The following is a 6,000-nucleotide window of genomic DNA, read 5'->3' on the forward strand; positions in this document are numbered from 1 at the left end:
ATCAATCCTATGCTCCTCTAGAATATGTTTTACCCTTATGTTCAATTTTTGGAACTCCTAAATGTGCTCCATTATTGAACCCTTTTGTTTGAGACTTATCAATTGGCTAAAAAAATTGTTACTTTTTGTATCCTCATAATGTGCTATCAATTCTTCCGTACAAATTGCCCAGGTGATAAATGGTTTACGAGAGCAAAGCCATTGATACCATACAAACTGATTTGGTTCCAAATATAAAGTTTCCATATGTACCTTTTGTGTGTTTTGCACATTATTGAGATCGAAGAATTGCTCCATCTGTAATATCCATGTGGCAGGATCCTTGCCATCAAACTTCCTCATATCGATTTTTGGAATATGGTGAGTCTTCGATCCAACATTAGCGTCTATGGAATCATGATTAACATTTCTTTTGTTCTCATCATGAGTTTCCTTTAGTACCCGTTCACCCTTAGGGACCATTTCTTGTAGCAACTTATTCATATTTATCTTCAATTCGTCCATGTTTGTCTTCAAATCTATCTTCAAATCATCCATCTTAGCTTCCACGTCAATCATCTTAGCTTGTACACCTTTATTTAAACAGTCCATCTTAGCTTCTACACCTTTCTTTAAACCATCCATCTTAGCTTCTACATCTTTCTTTAAACCATCCATCTTAGATTATGTTCCTTTTTGTGCAAGGGACAGTTGTTGCACTAAGTCTTGTAATTTTGATATATAATGTTGCATTTCTTCCACTTATTCATGAGTCATGCTAGAGCTTTCAGGTTCCTTACTAGGTGTTTGAATTTTCTTTCCTCGGGGCATCAGTTACCGATAATAATGCTCTACTATGCCCTTTGAATTCCTTCAAAATAAATTTTCAAACCAAGCTTAAGCAAAAATTTAAGAAAATCTACACATATTTTTTCACTTTGTAGGAGCTCGATATTGCCTCTGATGTATCTCTGTACTTTCCAATCATCTAGTTTTGAATTTGTGAGCTGTAGTAGCCCTCTGTGTCCTCTTTCCAATGCCACAAGTCTGACCCAAATTGGATTCTCCAAGAAAGCGTTATGTGAAATCTCCCACAGTGACTTCTTATAGACTAGTTCAGTAGAGCGAACTTGTACAACGTGCCACGAGTCACTGTTTCGACCTTTGGATCTAAAACATGCATACAAGAAACTATAGTCCGTCCTCTTTCTATACCTTCTTATGAAATTTCAATCCGATCCCTAGAGAGAAAGTTATGACGATTTTCCCCAGGTCACCTATTTTGAATGTAATTCAGGAGCCTGCAAAAATACCAACTTCCTCAGATCATATCTCCACAAATATCACGTGAAAAGCTCTGAAATTTGGACCCAAGTTTTAGCGCAATTTCTTATCAAATGGGTTTTTTGTGTGACTTCTGAAATGTCACAGAAAAATAGTTATAGCGAAAATTCCACAATGACCTGTTTGGAGTAACGAAACCCTAGAATCCAAAGCTCTGAAACCAAATGTTATGAAACCAGCTCAAGAAAAGATAGAAAAGATAGATGAACGCCTTAGAATTCAGCCTCTTCGAGGGGGAAACCTCCTTTACATTACATAAATGAACAATTCTTGGATGATACAAATGAAAAGACCTCCTTTCTATATAGGAGTCTAAGTGGTCATAACATAATCATAGCCGACATAACAATAATAATATAAGGGCACAATAATAACAATAGTGGGCTTCTATGGGGCACAATAGTAACAATATGGGCACTACATGGGTACATCAATATAACAAGTGGGTTGTGCTAATAACAATAAGGGGTTACACTAGTATGAGAGGGGCCTAACATACCCAAGGGAATAATGTAATAATGGGATGGGCCATAGTAATAAATAAGGTGGTTAACCCATATCATGTAAGGGACCACAAGTAGTTAACAATAATTTAATAAGTCCATGGTATTAGATAGATGATATTGAGGGAACCATGGTAATGACCCATCATATTGTATGTATGAGGCCTATATAGAGGCTAGAGACTCCCCATTGAGAAGTGTCAAGGAATATTGTATGAACAAGCATATGGCCTGTGGAGTGTTCTCCTTCCTTAAGGAGTGAATGTATGGTGTTGCCCTACCTTAAGGGTTTGATCTATAAAGTGAAGCATTTCTATATTTAGATCTTATTATTTCTGGGTTTGTTTCTATTATCTTATATTCTTAGATCAAATATATAACAAAGTGCTTTGATTAGAATGAGTGAATGTATGGTTGATTGATGTTTGGATTGAAAGAATGTTATCATAGATGTTGAGATACAATACTGAGTAAATTCTATGGATTGCAATATAGAATGTTTATCATTTAGGAATCTTTTATAGTTGTTGTTGTTCACTTACTGATTGTTGTTCAGTTGCTGATTGTTGTTTCTATTTAATGATGCAGATCAATTTAAGTGTTAGTGTCATTCGATAACCATAGTTGCTTTACTCGGTTAAAGTGTGATTAGTCTCAAGATTATTTGAGTAACTCTCCATGTAATTATCATTTTCATTCAAATTCCAATTGGTTTCGAAACAAGTTATATAGAATTACATCGAGCGTTGTGAGCATTCCTTTCATAGATAGTTTCTTTGCAGAGCTGTGTGGATTGGATTGAAGAATTGGACTTTAATGATTGCAACGATTCATCATTAGATAACCTCTAACTTCATTGCACATACTATGTTGACACTCTTGAAATAGAAAGACTTACCTCGAGTTGATAACTAGCATAGGGATTAAGATTGCCTGTAAAAAGGACATCTTAGTGAGCCAACATTTTGGCACCATTGTTGGGGAGAGTCTTCAAAGTGATTAATTATAACCCTTTGCTGTAAGAGAACTGGGTTTTAAAAACGGAAGGTAAGAACCTGCGTACCTAGCAAGTAAAGTGCTTGCTTACCTTCCCACTTTATAGTAAAATTTTAGAGGTTAAATAGGAATTTGTTTTATGAATGACTAGGAAAAAAATATAGAAAAAGAACAGAATCCTCTACCAAAACCCACAAAACCCAAAGGATTGGTGAACCTTGGGAGAACAACCTTTATAGACTAAATTATAAGAAGAGCAGAGTCTCAAGCATCAGTAGGATTCTAGGCTATACCTGGAAAGAGTTATACTTCCATCCCTCAAGCAGCAGGCCCACCATCTGTTGCTTATGTTGAGATTCAAAGCCAAGTAGGAGGATTGGAACAGAGTTTTCAAGCTACAATAAACCTACCCTTCGATCCTCTATATGAGGGAAAATCTTGTAATTTAGAAGAAGGAAAAGAAGAAACTAGTGAGGCCGTTGAAGCATAACCATAGCTGTCTAAACAAGGATCTCCTGAGAATCCAGACCTAGGGAGTGTTGTAAAACCAGCTCAAGTTGATAACTCTTTGTTTATTACGGAAGCACCCCTTGAAATCCTTTAACACTATTGACATATCTTTGATCAAATGGTAGAACAACCACCCCAAGGTGAAACCTTGACATTAGAATACCCCATAGTTGACCAGGTGGCCAATGCCCCTATGAAGGTTGTTCCTCTGTAGAACATCCCAACCATTCATGGGATGATCACAAAGGATCTTGATGCTTTTCTATTTGAGTTTGATGTCCTTTGTAGAGTGTACGACTATACCACTGACCCCCAAATACTAAAATTATTCCCTTCCACTTTGAAAGGGGTAGCTTTAAGATGGTTTATCGGTCTAGGTGGGAGAACCATCAATTCTTGGGGCAAGATAAAAACCTCCTTCCTTAAAATATATCAGGACTTTTGTAAAACTATGGAACTGAAAGATGAGATTTTCAAGATTATTGCAAAAGATAACGAAACACTAGAAGAATATGTAGAATGATTTAATTATAATTTGCAGAGATCTCCACACACTACCCTACCAAAAAAAGTCCTAAGAGCTATATTGATTAAAGGAATGAAAGAAGAATGGATAGAAACTCTAAACTTAATGGGAAAAGGGGATATTTCTCAAGAAGAGTTTGATGAAATTATTCGTTTGTGTATCAGGTGTTCGTGAGGAAGCACACCTACAGGGGAAGCTAGCAGAGATCCAATGAGTAGAGAAAGTAGACCACATAGTGGAGGTATAATGTGGATGGAGATTTGAAACATCTTGGAAGATTTTAAGATGGATATCCTAGGCACTCTTACAACATACCTGCACGTTCGACAAGCCAAAAAAAACAAGCTTTAGCAGAACAAAATTTGGCCATCTTCTGGCCACGTTGTCGAAAGTAGCACAGCCAATGGGAATGCCCGTTAGACATGGTTCAGGCGTGTGCCATTTGTACTAAAGATCATGATATTGAATAATGTCCATCATTACCTGGGCTGAAAGCAGTATTCAAATAAATAGATGAGGAAATAGAACCGGTATATTTGATGAACCAACATCCACAATGGTAAGCCAAACCTACAGGTATGTCGCAAGATGCATCCCAATTTTTTCATTCATCATTGTTTAACCAACAACAGAACCTTGGGGCAGCCTGGAAAGGACAATCACCCTACCCAAACTGGCAAAGTCCACCATTCCCTATGACATCCTGGCCAGCATAATATTTTATGGGAAATGGTTGGCCGAATTCTCCTTTTACTCCTGTTTGGCAAGGCAGTGCCTATCAATCCCAGTGGCCTGCCTCCACCTCTCAAAACCCGAATTGGTCTACAAACTAGCAGCGACATCTAGGGATATCCAATATACCTACAGGAATATGCCCCCAGCCTCATACTGCATTGTCAGCTCCTTATACATTATAGCAAAATTCTCAACCTCTTCTACGACCACAGTTACTAGCTCAGCCAAACCCGAATCCTAATAATAGGCTAGTCCAGTTGGTACAGGTTATTGAAAATCTAGAATATGAGATTGAGTAGAAAGAATGTAATGAGCTGAGATTGAGGTCAGGTTGGGTCATAACCCTTGAGGAAAATAGCGACCAGCCTTCAATTGAAATTGTAACTCCACCTATACATATTCCATTATCTGTACATGTTCCACCACTTGTAAATAATATTGAATCAAAGCAAGGGGAAGAAACAGATCAACATGATGACCCTGAAAAACTTATGGTCACTTCCCCTCCGTTCCCCAAAAGGCTAGTGATGCCTGAACTAATCACTTTTCCTAATTTTGATCTTGTTGGGGAACTAAAAAATTTGTGTATTAATATTCCCCTCCTCTGGGCTATTCAAGACATTCCCATCTATGCCAAAACCATCAAAGAATTATGTGTAAAAAGGCTTGTGAGAAAGGTAAAAATCTCACCCACTATTCATGTCGTAGGAACCTTATCCAATTTACTCTTGGGAGAGGAAACTCCTACAAAATACGAAGACCCTAGAAATCCCATATTAATAGTTCGGATATATGGCCACTCTTTTCAAAACACCCTAGTTGATCTAGGAGCTACCGTTAACATAGTAACAACAAAAAATTGTCAATCACTTGGTATTACAGCCTTAGAACCAACCACCACTTTGTTAGACCTTATTGATCGATCGGTGGTAAGACCAGAAGGGACTTTACAAGACATTACAGTTTCTATTGACTGATGGGAATATCTAGTAGAATTCCTAGTTATAAACCCAAGGAGTAGGTGGGATGGGCATCCTTTGATTCTGGAACGACCTTGGTTGGTAACAACTGATGCATATATTGGCTATCGAGAAGGAAGCATGACTATTACAAAAGGAGATGCCGTAAAAAATCTGGTGTTATACCCTCCTACCAGGCCAAGTTTGCCCATTGTAAAAATATGTAAGCAACCACCAATGTACCTCGAAGAGAGCATCCGTTCACCACTCACAGTAGCAAAATGCTAGAATTTAAAAATCAAACTGAAGATGATGTTATCAATAGTTTTATAAATCAGCCAACCAATGTGGAGTGTCAGATGTTGAAATCAATTCTTGATAACGAAGCCATACAAGATCCCCTTAAGGACACAACCAACCAGCATATTTAGAAAACTAATGTTCAGAA

This window comes from Pinus tabuliformis, chromosome 5_2, assembly GCF_031772625.1.
Source record: "Pinus tabuliformis cultivar Carrire ecotype Pingquan chromosome 5_2, CPIR1, whole genome shotgun sequence".
Lineage (NCBI taxonomy): Eukaryota > Viridiplantae > Streptophyta > Pinopsida > Pinales > Pinaceae > Pinus > Pinus tabuliformis.